Below are 20414 nucleotides of genomic sequence, written 5' to 3'. Positions count from 1 at the left end.
GCCATATTGAAATGGTCTCTGTGACTATTTCTTGCATAAGACTGTGAGCTTTTTAAGATAGGGACTATTTTAATCAGCTTTGTACATATAGTGTCTAACATACACTTTGGATTTAATGGAAGCTTAAAAATAAGCAAGAAAGAAATACAGAGACTTAATAGGGGTCTTTAATTTTAGCAGTGAGGCAATAATTGGTGACCTTCCCCAGAGCAATTTTAATCCAGTAGTAGAGGTGGAGGGCATGGTAAAGTGGGTTGATAAATGAAGAGATGAGGGGACCACAGTTCAAGAAGGTTGACTGTGAAGGGAGCAGGGGGTGGGTGTCATGGCGGTGGCTGGTTAGGAAAGGAATATATGGTACAATTTATTGGTTGTAAGAACTGGCAGGTGAACTGGGAAATGTGAGCATATTTAAAGGCATAAGGAAAGGAGCTCCTGAACCTAATTAACAGACTGTGAGGCAGCTGGTTCAGGAAGAATAGGAATGATCAAATCCAGGGTATGGGGGAGAGATGAGCACTGGAAGTGACAAGTTGTCCATACTCCTTGGAGAACAAAAGGAAGAAAGATTTAAATAATTGACTTAGAAGTGAATTTTAGGGCAGAATCCTTTATTTTTTTAATAGTCTTAGTTTTTATACTAAGAAAGTAAAGTGAATTTTGTGATGACCACACTGCAGCCTTAGTCTTCTGCCTGGAAACTCTGGTATGGATCTCTATGAGATGATCCCTGAATTCCTGATTGGGAGACTTGGTGAATATAGTCTCTCTGCAGGGTTTGGTAGTGAGATGTCTCTAGATCTTAAAGATAGCATCAGAGGTGACCTTGGCAAAGTTGTCCATGGTGACAGTGCAGCCTCTGGCCAAGGAGTAGCTCTTGTCAGTACCTGCCATGATCAGCAGCTTGTTGGGCACAGGAGCCTAGAAAATGCCAGTGTCCCTGGAGGTGAGGATGAGACCCACCAGCACAGAGCCTTAGTGCCTTGTCACCTCGCAAAGAACAGTGGAGGGCTTGCTTATCTTGTTCCTCTAGTAGCCTTGCCACACAGAGACAATGGAGAGCTTGTTCAGGATGATGGCCCCGCATATGGTGGTGGCTACCTCCTTGGAGTGCGTAACACCCAGACTGACAAGTCAGTTGTAGTCCTCCATGGTGACAAATGCCTTGAATCTAGTCCGCTGGTGAGTATGGGTCTGCTTTTGCATGGGCATGATCTTCAAAACCTCATCATTGAGGAATATCCCCAGGAAAAAGTCAGTGATGTCAGATTCCTTGATGGGTAGGGAGAAGAGATGGAATTCCTCTAGGGACTCAGTTTTCATATCCTGGACCAGGTGGCTCAGTTTGGTGATGGAGATCCACACCTTGGCCTTGGCTCCACAGAAGCTGTCTTGGCCTCCTATTCTAGGACCCGGGGCTGCCTAGATGTCTCACAGCACTGGTGTCATCTGTTGTTTTGTCTTTTCTTGGGGAAGAAAAATGCAAATTCCTTTAAATCAGGTGCTTCCTCCTCTTGTTGGACCTTAAATCAGAGCCCAGTTGAAGAGTAGCTACGAGCTGCATAAGATTGGTGGCATTGCTTTTTGTATATTTAGGTAGTTTGAATTAAGTAGAACAGAGAAGGAAATGCCATCTATATATTATTTCATTTTTTGAGAATGTCCTTATTTATTTCAGACTAATAGGTCTATCTGGGAGATAGGTCTTACAACACTTGTAAAAGATATATGTACAAGATGGTACTGTCTTATATGCATCATTCAGTTTCAAAGAAGAACCTCCAGTCATTTGGAGAGGCAGTTGAACAGACACATACCTATCTTTTCAAATATTCTAAATTAGATATAAGCTGCCGGAAAAGACCTTTTCATGTACAGTAAAATGACATTCTTTGCTGGCTCCTGTAAAATTGCCTTGTCCTTTGTCAGCAGAATGACTTCAGTTCTGCTTCCTGTTTATAATCCTAAACTTTTATCCTGAAAATTTTGTTGCCACGTATACATGTAGGATACTGTTTACTGCAAGTAACAGAAAATACAACCAGAGGTGGCTTAAAGGAAGAGAAAATTGTGTTGATTATATAATGAGAAACCTGGTGAAAGACAGTTGTAGTGTCAGTTCAACAGCATTTTCAGGATCAGTGTTCTGTCCATCTTGCTGTTCTGACAACCTTACTTTTTTTTTTTATTATGTTAATCACCATACATTACATCATTAGTTTTTGATGTAGTGTTCCATGATTCATTGTTGTGTATAACACCCAGTGCTCCATGCAGAACGTGCCCTCCTCAATACCTATCACCAGGCTAACCCATCCTCCCACGCTCTTCCCCTCTAGAACCCGTAGTTTGTTTCTCAGAGTCCATCGTCTCTCATGGTTCGTCTCCCCCTCCGATTCCCCCCCCCTTCATTCTTGCCCTCCTGCTATCTTCTTCTTTTTTTTTCTAACATATAATGTATTATTTGTTTCAGAGGTACAGGTCTGTGATTCAACAGTCTTACACAATTGACAGCAGTCACCATAGCACATACCCTCCCCAATGTCTATCACCCAGCCACCCCATCCCTCCCACCCCCCACCACTCCAGCAACCCTCAGTTTGTTTCCTGAGATTAAGAATTTCTTGTATCAGTGAGTTCATATGATACATGTCTTTCTCTGATTGACTTATTTTGCTCAGCGTAATACCCTCCAGTTCTACCCATGTCGTTGCAAGTGGCAAGATTTCATTCCTTTTGATGGCTGCATAATATTCCATTGTATGTATATAACACATCTTTGTCCATTCATCTGTCAGTGGACATCTTGGCTCTTTCCACAGTTTGGCTGTTGTGGACATTGCTGCTATAAACATCGGGGTGCATGTACCCCTTTGGATCCCTACATTTGTATCTTTGGGGTAAATACCAAGTAGTGCAATTGCTGGATCATATGGTAGCTCTATTTTCAACTTTTTGAGGAACCTCCATACTGTTTTCCAGAGTGGCTGCACCAGCTTGCATTCCCACCAACAGTGTAGGAGGGTTCCCCTTTCTCCGCATCCCCACCAACATCTGTCGTTTCCTGACTTGTTAATTTTAGCCATTCTGACTGGTGTGAGGTGATATCTCATTGAGGTTTTGACTTGTATTTCCCTGATGCCGAGCGATGTTGAGCACTTTTTCATGTGTCTGTTGGCCATTTGGATATCTTCTTTGGAAAAATGTCTGTTCATGTCTTCTGCCCATTTCTTGATTGGATCATTTGTTCTTTGGGTGTTGAGTTTCATAAGTTCTTTATAGATTTTGGATACTAGCCCTTTATCTGATATGTCATTTGCAAATATCCTCTCCCATTCTGTTGGTTGTCTTTTGGTTTTGTTGACTGTTTGCTTTGCAGAAGCTTTTTATCTTGATGAAGTCCCAGTAGTTCATTTTTGCCCTTGCTTCTCTTGCCTTTGGCGATGTTTCTAGGAAGAAGTTGCTGTGGTTGAGGTCGAAGAGGTTGCTGCCTGTGTTCTCCTTTAGGATTTTGATGGACTCATGTCTCACATTTAGGTCTTTCAACCATTTGGAGTCTATTTTTGTGTGTGGTGTAAGGAAATGGTCCAGTTTCATTCTTCTGCATGTGGCTATCCAATTTTCCCAACAGCATTTGTTGAAGAGACTGTCTTTTTTCCATTGGACATTCTTTCCTGCTTTGTTGAAGATTAATTGACCATAGAGTTGAGGGTCCATTTCTGGGCTCTCTATTCTGTTCCATTGATCTATGTGTCTGTTTTTGTGCCAATACCATACTGTCTTGATGATGACAGCTTTGTAATAGAGCTGGAAGTCCGGAATTGTGATGCCGCCGGCTTTGCTTTTCTTTTTCAACATTCCTCTGGCTATGCGGGGTCTTTTCTGGTTCCATACAAATTTTAGGATTATTTGTTCCATTTCTTTGAAAAAAGGGGATGGTATTTTGATGGGGATTGCATTAAATGTGTAGATTGCTCTAGGTAGCATTGACATCTTCACAATATTTGTTCTTCCAATCCATGAGCATGGAACATTTTTCCATTTCTTTGTGTCTTCCTCGATTTCTTTCATGAGTATTTTATAGTTTTCTGAGTACAGATTCTTTGCCTCTTTAATTAGATTTATTCCTAGGTATCTTACGGTTTTGGGTGCAGTTGTAAATGGGATCGACTCCTTAATTTCTCTTTCTTCTGTCTTGGTGGTGGTGTATAGGAATGCCACTGATTTCTGTGCATTGATTTTATATCCTGCCACTTGACTGAATTCCTGTATGAGTTCTAGCAGTTTTGGGGTGGAGTCTTCTGGGTTTTCCACATAAAGTATCATATCATCTGCAAAGAGTGAGAGTTTGACTTCTTTGCCAATTTGGATGCCTTTGATTTCTTTTTGTTGTCTGATTGCTGTGGCTAGGACTTCTAATACTATGTTGAATAGCAGTGGTGATAGTGGACATCCCTGCCGTGTTCCTGACCTTAGGAGGAAAGCTCTCAGTTTTTCCCCATTGAGAATGATATTCGCTGTGGGTTTTTCATAGATGGCTTTTGTGATATTGAGGTATGTACCCTCTATCCCAACCTTACTTTCTGTTAAGTTGACTTTTGTCCTCAGACTTGTCCGCTAATGAATGATTAAAAGACACTCTAACTCCAGACCAATTAAATGAGAATTGCTTCTGGTGGTTGGGGGAGGGAGGGAGTCTGAGCATTGTCTTTGGTCTTTTAAAAAAGTTCCCAGATGAGGGGCACCTGGGTGGCTGGGTTGGTTAAGCAGCTGCCTTCAGCTCAGGTCATGATCCCAGGATCTTGGGATCGAGCCCCAGGTCAGGCTCCCTGCTCAGCGGGGAGTCTGCTTCTCCCTCTTCCTCTGCTCCTCCCCTTCCTGCTCCTGTACTAGCTTGTGCTCTCTCTCTCAAATAAATAAAATCTTTAAAAAAAAAAAATACAAGTTCCCAGATGATTCTGACTTGCAGCTTGCTAGGACTGGGAACAGTTTTACCAAGTAAAATTCACTGTGAAGATTTTAACCCAACCCCTTGGCCATTTGATAGCTGGAGAAAGCAGTTCTTTGAGCAGGGAATAAGGAGCGATACAACTAATGTTGTTTGCCCTGATACTGATGATTTAAAGTTAAAAAAAACCCCACAAAACACTATGTCTTGAATTCATGTGTGACCACTGTTATCACTTTAAAAAGAGCTATAAAAATTGTTCTTAGGGACAAATCTCCAGATAGGCAGTTTTACTAACCCAGTAACTACAAAGAGAATGTTTTGGGTAGCAAGGAAGCAGGACTATTAAAGTACATTTTTTAGGCATTCATCTTTTTAGATAAATACAAAGTAATGATCTATGTTGCCTTGTCTCAGGATTGTAGCCAGTTCTTGATTAGTCAGAATTGAATCTCTCCTTCATGGGTTATATAAAATGTGCCCTGTGTTGTGGCTCCTGTCCTTTGTAATTTTCAGATGCATTCTGCCTTCACCAACATGTGCCAAAACAGAATTTATTATCATCCTTACTAAAGTTTGTGTCACTTAATGGCATAACTGTCTTCCAGAGGATTCAGGTTTACTTGGGTATGTTAGTTGCCAGACATTTCACTGGTATAAGTGTCTCTGGCAAGCACATTTTCTCTTCACTCTTGCTCACAGACGTTGTGCCACATGGTGATGGAGATCCACACCTTGGCCTTGGGGTCTCTTTTGCTTTTGTCTCCTGAAGTACTACCTTAATAGGTCTTCCCTCCCCCTCCTTCTACCCACACATACCTTTTTCAGTCTGTCTGTTTTACTTCATTCCTAATAACGTTTTTGGAGTTATCATCCTAAAATATAGATGGGATCGTGTTGTTTTTGCATTCCCCTAATAGATCTCTTGACCATGATTCTTTTTTATGTTGGTTCAATTTGCAAATGCTCTGTTAAGAATTTATACTTCTGGTTTTTTTTTTCAAAGATTTTATTTATTTATTTTAGAGACAGAGCACAAGAGGGGGGGAGTGGGAGAGGGAGAAGCAGACTCCCTGCCGAGCAGGGAGCCCGATGCGGGACTCGATCCCGGGACTCCAGGATCATGACCTGAGCCGAAGGCAGTCGCCCAACCAACTGAGCCACCCAGGCGCCCTATACTTCTGGTTTTATGAGACTGATTGTTCTGTAGTTTGCTTTTTTGGTAAGGTTTTTAAACTACAAATTATTTTCCTCTACTAAATATAGGACTATGTCATTTATCTGTTTTTTTCTTAAGTGACCTTCAGTAGTTTTTATTTTTTTAAAAGATTTTATTTATTTATTTTAGAGAGAGTGAGTGAGCAGGGGGAAGGGCAGAGGCAATGGGAGAGGGAAACTCAAGCAGACTCCTCGCCAAGTGCAGAGCCTGACATGGGGCTTAATCACAACCCCAAGATCACCACCTGAGCCGAAATCAAGTCAGCCACTTAACTCTTGAGCCACACAGGTGCCCTGACCTTCAGTAGTTTTTACCTTTCAAGAAATTTCCCCATTCCATTTAAATCAACTGCATTTGTTGACATGAAGTTGCTGGTAATATTCTCTTATTAGCCTTTTAATGTCTGTATGATTCATAGTGATGTTCTCCCTCTCATTTCTGATACTGTGAATTGTGTTTACTTTCTTTTCCTGATTTTCAGGAAAAAGGGCTTATCAGTTTTACTGAACTTTCAAAGAGCCAGTTAATTTTCAATAAAAACATTGTTTTTATGTTTCTTGTTTTGTGATGATAGAGCTATCCTTGTTCCTCATGACCTTTATAGTACATATCCCTTGTGTTCTGGTTGAGTGAGTACTTGTGTTTTACCCCTTCACCTTCCAGTGGACAGTATGCTTTTTTGGGACAAGGACTGTTACTCATTTTTGTCTTTTCCACAGTCTTGAGTCAAACTGGACTCAGCAGTAAGTGGATAACCCTGTCTTGGAAGTTGGCATAAGTTGATTTATTCTTCTGTTCACTGTCTCATGTAGAATTCAGTAGTAAGTTAAAAATGTATGGGGAGAATGCTCATCTGGGACGGCAGATTTAGCCTTTTTAATAAAAAAGTTGTTTGTCTCTATAATATAGAAATAATTAAATTGTATTATGAGTCACATTCTTGTTCATATGCTTTAGATGATTCTAGTTTTACTTTCCTTTGGTATGTAAAAGGAGGAAGGGCTCTTCTAGTACCTTTATCTGATTTAGGACTTTCTTTTAACCTCCCTCTAAGCCTTTCTCCCATGCAGTAGTGGAGATAAACGGGAAGAATTCTGCAGGAGGATATAACAAATAGATAAATGAATTGTATTACAAAAGATCCATTCTACGAGATAGAGCTCTATCTAGTAAATAAAGGCTTACCTAGTAATTTAATGTATGGCTGGAGTTACCACAGTTTTATTGATAAAATCTTTCAGAAGTGTACCTCTTGTGTAATTTGTAAGGAGAGCTGTGTCATTTCATAGCAGCTCAAATTCTGGGAAGTAGAAATATTCCCATTGTGTTTGGCCAATAGCAAATAACAGAAGAGCGGGTTATTTGCTGACCTTTTCAGATCTTTATAAGATGAGGAGAAGTATAAATAAATAAAGCAGTTCTTTGATTCCTGATAAATGATCTGGTGGCTGAAGAGCAATAGAAAGGGCCTCATTCTACAGCTTGTGCAGTTGACTGCCCCTTTATCTGCTTGCTCAGCCACTCCGAAATAATGATCCCAAGGGAGCACATTTAGGCTGCATCCTTCCTCTAACCATGCTTAGAAATCTTAACAACCATCTTTGAACCGATCCCTTGAATTGTCTTACTTCTTTCAATCTTTCTAAGCTGTTTTGACTCCCTACTTCCATCTCTTGCTCCATTCTAACAGATTTTTTTTTTTTTAAGATTTTATTTATTTATTTGAGAGAGAGAGAGACAGCGAGAGAGGGAACACAAGCAGGGGGGAGAGGGAGAAGCAGGCTTCCCGCGGAGCAGGGAGCCTGATGCGGGGCTCGATCCCAGGACCCTGAGATCATGACCTGAGCCGAAGGCAGACGCTTAACGACTGAGCCACCCAGGCGCCCCCATTCTAAAAGATTTTAATGTATTGATGTCTTATTAATCTTGCTGAAAAACATTTTAATTAAATCACTGTTTTGGCCCCCAATTTTGCTTACAGAATAAAAGACTCTAAACTCTTAGTTTCCAGTAAAGGCTCTTTTAGTTTCTCCTTCCTGAGGCATGGATTCATCCTCAATTACTCACCATTTCAGGCTCAATGAGTTTATTAGACATCTGTTTTTTTTTTTTTCATTTATTTTTAAATAACATTTTAAAACTCACATAACATAAAATTTCCCATCTTAACTGTTTTTAAGTGTGTGGCTTAGTACTGTTAAGAATATTCACATCATTTTGCAGCCAATCTCCAGAACTTTTTCACCTTGCAAAACTGAAACCCCGTTCTCTTCTCCCTCCAGCCCTAGGCAATCACTCTTGCTCACAGACATTGTACTTTGTCTCTATGAATTTGACTACTCTAGATACCTCATGTAAGTACAGTCATAAGGTATTTTTTTGAGACTGGCTTATTTCACTTAGCCTGATGTCTTCAAGATTCATCCATGTTGTAGCATGTGTGTGAATTTCCTTCCTTTTTAGGCTGAATATCTTCTCTCTTTTTAAGAGCAGGTTTTTTATGGCAAGAGGATTGGGGATGTTGGAATGTTAAACACGTTAGAAGAATTACTATAGGTTCATGGGTAGAGTGGAGAAAACAGATTCTGGGGTGTTTGAAGTTTCAACTTTGCTTTTGTGGGCTAGAATATGCCACTGCAGAAAATGCCATGCAGATATGAGGGTTATTTTGAGTTAAAGGCAGATAAATAGCAGCACATGCAAGAAGGCCACTCTGACCTTCCTTTCTCTTCCTGCAGGCAAGAGGGAAAACTCATGTGAGGGGTGCCCTTCTGATACCAGGAACACATTCTTACCACCAGAGATGGGGAATAGAGGCAGAGAAAAATCTGTGCAAACAAACCTTATTAAACTAACTTGCGGCCCCTGGGTGATTCAGTAGGTTAAGCGTCTGCCTTCGGCTCAGGTCATGATCCCAGGGTCCTGGGATGGAGCCCTGCATCACCATCATTGGGCTCCCTGCTCAGCAGGGAGTCTGCTTCTCCCTGTCCCTCTGTCCCTCCCCCCTCCTCGTGCATGTGCTACTGCTCTCTCTCTCAAATAAATAAATAAAATCTTAAAAAAAAAAAAACTTTATTAAACTAACCCTACCTTCCTAGCCACTTTTCCAGTTTTTTGCCCCAGTCCAACCCCTTCATCTTGTCACATCTTCATAATTTACTGCTCTTCGTCCAGCCTAATGTGTAAGCTCTTGGCCCTAACGGCTTCTTTGGGTCTTCGTTTTTCTTGTGAAGGCTTCCAAATACATACAAAATTACAAAAAAATTTGTATGCTTTTCTCCTGTTAATGTGTCTTACATCAGTTTGTTAGGCCTGGCCGGAGACCCTAAGAGGGTAGAGGAGAAATTTCATCTCCTCTGTACTTGTTTCTCATTTACTGTTGTCTCTAAGTATCAGTAGTGCTGGGTTTTTGTACTGTTTTTTATTTAAGTAAATGCCCATCTAAGACCCAGTTTATTTCTAATTAATAAGCATGCTGATCCAATAACTGTATCTACTATCTTAGGAATTGGTTTTTCTTTGCATTGTTTGTGTGTGTGTGTGTGAAATTGCAGAGCTGTTAAAAATAACGTCAATATCTTTTTGGACTCATGATAATTCACATGATCTGAAAAATGTTATTTTTTGGAGTTCTTTAAATCATTGATAGGAGTGTGTATGACAAAGTTTACTTGTTATGTAATAAAACATTTTTCAGTGTAAAAAAGTTCATGTTCCAATTTGGATAGAACTTTTTTTCCCCTCTTGCTGTGTGGTAAGTATGATAGTGTCCTAGAAAGTGTTGGTTCTTGGCCTCTGTGAACCAGGACCAAGTGCTTTGGGACAAATCTGATCACTTTACACTTCCATAGTATGCCCCTACCCTTTTCTGTATATTAATTCCGTATATCAATATATATGGAATTATGTTAACATATAGATTTTGTTAGCATGCCATGCTAAATGCTTTGCAGTGTGATGCAAAACTAAATCCTGCCCCGTCTCTTGCCAGAGTCTAGTTCTGTTCCCACTCACCTTCATCCCTGCCTCCACCTTCACCCAGATGACTGGGAATTCCCCAAACATGGCTTATCCTCTCCTTGCTCTATGCTTGTTTCTGTGTATCTGGTGAAATCTCTTTGATTGGAGCCTCTGTCTGCCAGACAATGAGTTTGAGTGAATATTTCTGAATTTTTCCAGGGATGGTATATGAATATCATCATCCTAGATGTATAAGAGTGAAGGTAACTCATTACCTTCCATGTATGCTTTAGGGCATTAGAAATTAATTTTTTTTGGAGACCCCTCTCAAAAAGGTCTAGTCCCAGTTTGTCCTCTTCTATTGCCTTCGTACAGATTCCACTCCTGGAATGTTAGCCACCTTGTAATTATTTGTTTGTATATTCAACCTTTCCATTTAGGCTGAGCATCTAGAGGACAGTCTCTGTCTTATTTCTTCTCCTACCCCAGGACTTGGTACCATGCCTGATACAGGGGTGATGCTCAATAAGTATGAGTAGAATATAAGCAGGGACAGCTCCTCAGGCTTATAGTGACTTCCTAAACGTAGTTCAGCTTCACTTTTCCCAGCATGACCATAGTCCACATCATCTATTCCCTTTTCTTACTTTTGCCTTTGCTTTCTTTCTTAAATGAGTACCTTAATATTTATTGCCCTGTTCTCCAGTTGTCTGTGTATTCACGTCAGCATTTTCTTGCTCCTTGTGGCTGCTTTGCCTACCTAGATGGAGCTAAATGCTTCTAGTGAGTTGGTATGAATTTTTGCAAGCTCTAGCTTCAGACTGATAAGAAATAAAATTCTTGTTGATTCATTGACAGTTACATGGAAAATTGCATGAGATGATGCTTTTGCCTAACTTGATTGGGTAAAAGTGGATTAAACCATTTATTTGAATAATAATGTTGCTTTTGTAGTATTTATAGTTTGTATGTTACCCTGTTTTCTTGGGTGATATTAATTTTCAGTATATATTATTATACTTAACCTTTGAGCATTTGCTCTATAAATTGATTTGTCGTCCAGGTGATAAAGCAGCTTCTCCCCATTCTTTTTGCATCCTTGCCTGTTTAGTATGTAGAGGTGAAAATGGATATTGGTTGTCAGTTGATGTCTTTTTGTCAAATACTATGTGCTGTGACCATAAAGAATTAATCCTTTGAGTTGGCAGAACTGCAGACCATGCTGAGAGGTCAGTTCTTTCTTTTTCAGACTCTGGAAGATGGTGATAGTGCATTTTGTCTTCAGTAAAGACCCTGATGTTGTTAGGTTATGTACGTTGGGATGTCATAATGGGTACTTTGAATGTGAGAGTGTGATTGTTTCAGTTTTGTTAAGAAAATACTTAACCAGGGGCACCTGGGTGGCTCAGTCGTTAAGCTTCTGCCTTCGGCTCAGGTCATGATGCCAGGGTCTTGGGATCAAGCCCCACATCGGTCTCCTTACTTGGTGGGGAGCCTGCTTCTCCCTCTCCCTCTGCCTGCCGCTCCCCCTGCTTGTGCTCTCTCTCTGTCTCTCTCTCTGTCAAATAAATAAATAAAACCTTAAAAAAAAAAAGAAAATACTTAACCAGATCAGAGTTTTCTAACAATATTAAAATAAAAAAAAATGATCTCCACCTCTCCTTACCTGCCTAACCTCTGAATGGAAAGGACACATTGACTATTTTGTAACCGCTACAGAATCAGCGCTGGATTTCGGTTCTGTTGGCTTGTCTTTTCCCTCTTCTTAAAGCTTGAGATAAGTGTGCTTTTTTTTGTTTAGGAACATGTTTTCAAAGTGTCTGAACTTGTGAAATGTTAAACTCTTCTGAGATTGGCACGAGCTCGGTGTGTGTAGAAAACAGCATCTGCTGGACTAGATGTGAGGAGACCTGTGGATCCTGAATATCCTGTGTTCGGTTTCCTCACCACAGGCAAGCCCCTCAACCTCTTACAGCCTCAGTATCTCGTGTACCCTGTTGTGAAATGGAGTGAAAGCATGAATGGAAGTATTCCTAAGCCTGCGTGGTACAAATGTGAAGGGGCATTAGTTTCTGCGTTTGATTCCTATGTTATTACTAAATCAACTCCCATTTTCTCTTGCATGAATACATTCTCCAGTCTCTTCACACCCCTTTAGAATGCACCCAACCCGAAACACTCTTTCTCTTGAAAAATTTGAGTGTTTTTATGTGCTAGATGCTGCTAAATAAAAACACAACTAATAAATATCAAATGTAGAATTCAGATCTAGGTCCTTTTTACTCCTGAGCTTTTGCCATTCACTACTATGTATGCTATTAATTAGTAGCATTTTCTTGTCATCATTAACAACAATGGTAATCTTGACAATTTTATTATTTAGAGGTGGCTATGAAAAGGGAGCTATGGGAGGCTTGAAAAAGAAAAATGTAGAAATTTTCAACCTGACACTGTTTTAGTAGGTTTATTTGTAGTCCAAAAGAAAAAAAGAAAGAAAAGAAAGAAAAAGAAAAACAGAAACAGTGTGTATTAAATACCGTGAGGCCTGTTGTGGCTGATCAAGTGGAACCCATCCCTGCTCTGTTTCGAAAACTCAAAAAGTGTGTGGGTAAATCTGCAACAGTAATGGTATATTGATGTAATTTAAAATGCACAAAATTCAGTAATACTTACAACTTGAAAGATACCAGTTTCCCCGCCTTCTTTAAAGCAGTCTTCTACATTTTTATTAGTCCTCTTTTGTTTATGTATCAGAAAAAAAAAAGAGCCTGTGATTTCTTAGGAGACAGCAGCATATTATTTCCTGTCAGGGATAGGTCATTCTCTCAAGTCTGGTCGGTCATGCTTAGAATATGTTGCTTTCTGTTTATTGTTTTCTGAAGCTTTATGAAATTCTTTTAAAAGATAATTACAAGTTTCCTAGAGTTAGTTGTTTACATTGCATGGTAAGGGCCACGTATGCACTTGTATTTTTATATGTGTGCTTTAGTGAACCCCCAGCCTGTGTTAGCACAGTGAAGGTTTGAATGCCGTGAGTGCTAACACTGAGTAGTCATCTCACAAATTTATCTTTCCGGACTTGGAATTTAATTATCTCAATCACTCAAATCACTCAGACTTGGAGATGGATACAGCTCCTAAGTAATACCAGCAGAGGCAGTCTATAAAATGAATGTCTGCACCTGTCATTTTTAGAAATCCAACATAGGAAAAAGGAATAAACAAAGGCCAACAGATTTGACTTTCTTCTGTAGAACTGATTGCTATTACAGACACCTGCTGTCTCCAGTGCGCACTGCCCCGCCCCTTTTTTAGCCGCCTTCGGTTTCCTCCACTTACTTTCTTTTCCAACAAATTATTTTTTGCTAGCAGCATTCTTTCAGTATATCACATCTGGTTCAATATTTTAAGTTTTTTACTACCTTTGTTACTCAGGGTCGTTTCCACTCAGATGAATAATATTACCCAGGAGCAGTATTTTAGAACCTTCAAGGATCTTTGTTTTTGTTTGTCATTGCTGTCTTCCTCATTGTATCTCCGAGGCATCTGTTACATAAATCAAAGCTACCTTTTGAGGTCATGTAAAATGCACTTAACATGTATTTTCATATTCTCCTACTTTTATATTTTTAGCAGGTAAACCAGATATTCATTTCAGCAGAAGGTTTTTGATTTTTAATCTTTTATTTATAAAGTAATCTCTAGGTAACAGCAACTGAGAAATAAAACAAATGGTCTTGTGTTGGAAATAAATATCTTTAGTGGTTGCCTCTGAATTGTCTCTTCCTTTTGCTAACCTGTGAGGATCACATGAGATACGCATTCCTTTGATATTTTCTCACTTTTGGGTTCTATAGCCTCTTGTCTCTTTTTAGAGTAAGGCACTGCTGATGGCTCTGATTCCAGAGCGGTTTCCAGCTCCTCTAACGTGTGTGTACGCACCTGCTTTATCATACAAGTGAAGTGTAAGTGGACTGGAATGATCAGACTCTCACAGTTCATTCTCAATAAGTATTTATTGGGGGCGTTGTATATTGTGTTCAAGTACATTGAAGAAGTAAAAATAACATCAAACTAGAGAGCAGTTTTCTATTGCTGTATAACAATTTTCTGCAAATTCAGCAGCTTAAAACAACACACATTTATTATGTCGTATTTTCTGAGGGTCAGGAGTCTGGGCACAGCTTAGCTGAGTCTTCTGTTTGGGCTGCAATTAAGGTATTGGACAGTTTACATTCTCATCTGGGGACTTGAATGAAGAATCACTTTCTGAGCTCATTAAAGTTGTTAGCAGAATTTCTTTGGCAGCTGTGTGACTTGGGGCCCCCGCTTTTTGCTGGCTGTTGGCTGGGGCCCGCCCCTGGTTCCTAGAGGCCACCCACAGTTCTTTGCCATATGGGCTTCTCCAGCATGGCTGCTTACATCATTAAGCCTGCACAGGGAGTCTGTAGCTCCAGTCTGCTGTGGTAAGATGGAGTCTCCTATAATGTAACACAACCATGGGAGTGATATCCTGCTACCTTTCCCATATTGTGTTGATTGGAAGAAAGTCCTGCTTCCACTGAAGAAGAGGGGATTACACAAAGGCGTGGGCACCAGGAGGTGGAATCATTGGGATCTTTTTGTCATTTTAGGATCTTTTTGCCACAGACAAGATGTAAATAAATGGGTGAAAAGTAAACCTTAAGTGATCAAAAACGGTACATTTTATTGCTTAGATACTGTGTTCATTGCAGAACTAGATTAGCCAGATTTGAAGCTGGGCTGTACTGTGCATGGCACTTTGTTGAAGCATGGTCTCTTTGTTGACAAGACTGTGTGCAAGCTATGGATGAGGTCTTTTTCACGAGTCTGTGCTCTACCATTCCAAACACACCCACATTTGGTGTGGAGGCCTCAGTAGAGGCCAGAATTTTTCTCCCCACATTATATTCATTATGATTTCAGAATCGTCATCAAACTATTAATATAGTTGCTTTTGTTTCAAGTAGCAAGCAATATAGGCATCAAAGATAAGTTTCTTGTTGGGTTGAATAAGAGTCTCATTACAAGAGTAGTTTAGGCATGTATAGAAGATAATTTTGAGGGGGTTTACATACTCTTAGCAAGGTGCTGTATTTTCAGGTATCACAATAACATTAAGGTTTCTTTTTCTTCAATTTACTCAGTTATTTAAATAGATAATGAACCTATTTCTTTTGAATGTTTTCATCTTATCTTTACTCCTGCTTAACACTAGGTCTTGTTTTACATTGCTGCATTGATATCATGAATTTAATGAGTTAGAGAAGTGACCTTTAATTTTGGATATAGATTAAAATCAAAGATATCAGATTTCTCAGTGTCTTGCCTCTGCTTCTCACTTTGTTTATGCCAATATGATTTGATTTAATTTCAAAGATTTCTGGATTAAAGTAACATTTCTAATATATTTTTATTCTTGGGAAATACACATGGCCAATTTAATAGTGAAAGAAGAAAAACTTGGTACTTGGAGATTTTTTTTTTTGAAAGTTAAGTTTGTGGAATAAACCATAGTCTTTTTACAAAGAATTCTGTTTATACATAAAAAAAAATTTCCATTAAGAACAAGAACAAAAAGGGTGGAAGGGACTTTAGTAAATATATCTTTTCCCCTGGAAGCCCATTTGATACCATGGTAGAGTCATGGGAGAGAGCATGGTGTGTATGGGGAATGTCTGGTGCCCCGGCAGTCCCTCCGTTTGTTCGGTTATTCAGCTACATTGAGCACTTACTGTGTGTCAGACCCTTCGCTCTAGTACCAGAAAATCGACAGTAAACTGGGTGGTAGCGGTCAAGGCTGCCCCACGTCAGAGGTAGATACGTAGATGGTAAATAAGTAAACAAGATGAAGTACAGGATAGTGCCATAAAGGACATACACTGGGAGCTGTAATACGCAGGGTGCTGGAATTAGGAGAAACCTTTTATGGAGAGGCCGCTTTAGAGATGGTGACAAGCAAAGGCTTCTCTGAGAGGGAGGACATTTGATCTGAGTTTTATTGTGTTATCAATAATTTAGTCCTTTCTGTAAAGGAAAACACGACTCCTTCATTTTGCATTAAGGGCATCTTTATATCATCTAATTATCTCATTGGACATACTTAACTATATGGTCAGGAAGAAAACTCTAGGAACTTACTGGGACTCTAGGGGACAGTAGTTTGGCTGTGAAGAAGTTATGCTTTATTTTAGTATTCTATTCCAGTAGACTCATAATTTAAGAATCCTCTTAGATTTTTTAGGCAGGAAAGATTTAAGTAGCTTGGTTTTAGATTGTACTTGAACTTTCTTAAGAACATGGATTTCTGTTACCTGATCTAAATCTAGGCTAAGCATTAGGCTTGGGTTGTAAAGAAACCACCATTGAGGTGTTATATATTACTATTAGGTTCTTCACAGAAGCCAGGTAGAAAAGGGACACATATACCAACTTCGGTAGTTGGGACAATTACTAGTTTCACTGCTGAAGGGACAGTTGGAAGCGTTTTGCTTATAGAATAGCAGTTGCAAGTGGTGATTGATTGCTACTGGTCTGTCTCCAGCTTTACCACTTCTAGTTTGTAATGGATTCTCATAATGGGATTTTTCATCATCTGGGAAGTGTTTCAAATTTTTTTTCTTAACTGTCTTGATCCTCGCCCTTCTGCACCCTTTGAGCAGTTTTTCTAAGGTCATCCTGCTGTGTATTTGTGCATTTAGTGGTCATTTTGTAAAAACTTAATCCTTGCCCACATAAAAACCAAATACATTTTTTTTTATGGTACCCACATAATCTAACAAAGGACCCATGTGATTTTTGTTGGCCCAATGGAGGAATTTCCCTTTATCACTTTAGAGTAGTACTTACTATGTATCGACAGACCTTCCTTACTTTTATTTAATACATAGAATTGAAAACACTTGTATTATGCAAGCAATATGTATGAAGTACAAACTTTACCCTAATCTTGAGTCTAAACAAAGGAATTAGCTTTTATTTTTAGTTTTTGGTAGTAAGATTGGTTTGTACTGTGTAAGTATCTAGATGGCTTAGTTATTCACTTCTCTCAGATAGTATGTGAATTATTCTGCCCATATCAGAGTCCGGTAGGGGTTTTGCGATTTTGCCTTGATTGCTCTGCAGTGTTGTCCTTTTCATGTATATTAATACCTCTAAGGTTAGTCTTTTGTAAAAGTACAGCAACAGTTTAGTTTGTAATATAGTACTGTTGTGCCTACTAAAAGCAGACAGATACTCTAGCAGCTTTGTGAAAATAGGAGTGAAATTTTCTGTCACGGGAATCTATAAATCCTGTTGTGCAAACCAGAAAATCAGTGCTTTGTAATCCTTATGAAGGTTGCTCCCATCTTCAATTAGTATCCCAGTGATAATGTACCAGTTGAAAAAGTACCAGCTACATTTTGAAAGAGATCTTCCTGTCCGTCCCTCTGCCCCTCCCTCCCACCTTCCCTCCATCCATCCATCTGTCCTGTCATTCATGCTTACATCTCATCAGCAAAAGATTTGACATGGCTCACTTTGAGGAAAAAAAAGAGAGAGAGAGGGAGGCAGAGAAAGGTAATGAGAAGAAAATGTAGTAAATGAAAGTCTGGTACAGGGAATATATTTGTCTCACTGAACACAAAAGTCAAGGGCAAGCATGTGCAGATGCACACACACACACCCATACACACACAGAATGCCTATATGGTTACAATTAGGGCATGTATATAGTTTTTACAATTGAGTAGAAGTTTATGTCTAGTATTCCTGATGGCCAAATTGAAAAGGAAGGCAAAGGTTTAACTTCAGTCTAGCTATAATAGAAAATAACACTTTTTTTTTTTTCCTTAGAAAATGCTTGTTTTTCCTAGCATTGATGTTACAATATTGTTTGGGGCAACTTTGAGCGATATTGTCGTAGACAGTTAAAATGGTGAACTGTTAAATAACCAGTAAAGCCCATTTCAGATTTCCTTTAAGTATTCACTCACAAATATTTAGTGAGCAATAATGCTGATTGATTAGAGTAGTGGGAGGCAGAAGCCATACTGTAGTGATTGAGAGATGAGTAAAAGGTGAAGATGTAGAGATGTCTGGGGTAGACTTAAAAGTAGTTTGACTTTGATGACAAGAAGGTAATAAAAAGGATCTGAAGAGCCTCCTCTACCTCCTGGTTTTGTATTTGTTGACTTTTTGAGCATACATACCCTGGAAGTAAAGATAGAGTAACCCATGAGAATAAAAAAAGCACTTCCAGATTTCACTGGAAGGAAGGAAATAAAGGATAGGAGTGAACACCAATAAAGATGGGGGTAGGAATGGATGGAAGAATGGGGTTTGGAGGAGCTGTGTCTCCGTTTGCTTGATTCGGTCAATGAATAGTTTAACTGCATGTACCAGGCAGTGTGTAAGGACTGGAGATACATATGTGGCTCAGTACCCCCCACTCATGGAGCTCACATTCTAGTGTATGTATCCTCCACATATTAGCCCCTGGGTAGTAGTAGTTTTCTTATGTAGCAGTGTCTGGCATGGTGCTTGGCATACATAGTAGGCACCCCCAAAATAAGTTAATGAATTCCTTTGCATTTATTTTCTACCCTTTTGGTATCTGATATTTAAGCTTATATAGCCACATCACTTCACTTCTTTGGCATAGCAGGCATCTCAAAAATTTTTTCTTTATTTAAGTAATCTCTACACCCAATGTGGGGCTCGAACTCACAACCCGGAGATCAAAAGTCACATGCTCTTCCAGCTGAGCCAGCCAGGTGTCCCCAAAATTGGTTGGTTTAATACACAAGTAATACAACTTTTAAGAAGTAAGAAGTAGTGGGCGCCTGGGTGGCTCAGTTGGTTAAGCGACTGCCTTTGGCTCAGGTCATGATCCTGGAGTCCCGGGATCGAGCCCCACATCAGGCTCCCTGCTCAGCAGGGAGTCTGCTTCTCCCTCTGACCCTCCTCCCTCTCATGCTCTCTGTCTTTCATTCTCTCTCTCGCAAATAAATAAAATCTTAAAAAAAAAAAAAAGAAGTAAGAAGTAGTAATAGAGTTTTTTAAAAAACAAACGTCAACACTATTGGTAGCCTTTCTTTTATGAATGGTTACTGTTTTGAGTTTTTTGCAGCTTGGAATACATTTTCCCATAAGTCATCCATAAATGTTTGTTTAGTGTTCTCCATGTATTAAGGACTTAGTCTGGAAGAAGAGATGAGTAAGGTCATATTCTGTCTGAATAGATGGACATTTTAACCACAAGATATAGGACAATATAATAAGTATGAAAATAGGTTATGAAGAAAGTGATATGGGCACAGGGGAGGGGATTAATTATGGTTGGATATTTGATAAAAATATTGATAAAAATCTGTTCTATTTGTAATGCAGTAGAACTTAAAAATTTTACTAGGCAGAACTCGGGGCCCCAGAAGGGAGATTAGAGATGATTACTTTTCATAGTCTTTTCTTTTGAATGCATAGGTTTTTAAAAAAATTTGGGATTATTTGATACTGTTTTAAGCATGATTCATTAGAGCAGTGATGACAGCCTCTGTGGGAAAGAGTAGGAGTGTACCCAATTGTATTTATAGATAATTTATAAATTTGTTTGGAGGGCTGGTGTGTGAGGGAGAGGAAGAGGGAGGTGAGGGGGTGGAGTGGGGAGAGGTTGATTGAGAAGTAGAGATTGTGTTGGGAGCTCTGCTAACTTTTTGTTTAGAATTGACTGAAATCGGGACACTTGACTAAATTCAGGCTCCTATTAAAGCTTCTTAAGTGTAAGCTGTTATTTTTACATGGAATCTGTACTTTGTTTTATTTTGAATTTTTCCCATAATGATGTACACATACACAAATAAATGCATGGCTAGACACTCTGGGAATTTTAACAAACCACCAACCCCTGATCTCCATCTCCCCCCCAAAATGCATACCACACATTTGTCATTCCTCCTTTACCTTGTTATGTATATGTTCCCCATAGCCCTTAAACCTTCCAGTCATTATTCCTTGTCTGTCTCCAATGGAATGTAAACTCTCCAAGGGAGACATTTTTGTCCGTCTTGTTTACTTCCTACAGAAAAGGTAAACAGAATACCTTCTACAAGATATTTTTGTTCACCTCCTACAGGAGGTCACCAGATTTTGTTGACTTCGATCAGTAGTTGGGCCACTTGATATATTGGATAGGTGTCTATTGGCCATCGTTTTTGTACTCAGCGTGTGCCCAGTGCGGCCTGTGTCTGTGTTGGGATGGTGGGGGGCTGTGGCAATATACCTTTT

General features: G+C 39.5%; 1 protein-coding gene and 1 pseudogene across 1 annotated transcript in view; one reads left to right on the top strand and one right to left on the bottom strand.

Annotated features, from left to right (window-relative positions):
* The window catches only part of DDX10 (DEAD-box helicase 10), a 269843-nt gene that overhangs the window by 109731 nt on the left and 139698 nt on the right, over positions 1 to 20414 (top strand). The window lies entirely within an intron of this gene.
* Positions 571 to 10232, bottom strand: LOC110586376 (annotated as a pseudogene).

The sequence above is a fragment of the Neomonachus schauinslandi genome, chromosome 11 (assembly GCF_002201575.2).
Source record: "Neomonachus schauinslandi chromosome 11, ASM220157v2, whole genome shotgun sequence".
Classification (NCBI taxonomy): domain Eukaryota; kingdom Metazoa; phylum Chordata; class Mammalia; order Carnivora; family Phocidae; genus Neomonachus; species Neomonachus schauinslandi.
This window is presented reverse-complemented; position numbering and strand designations above follow the sequence as displayed.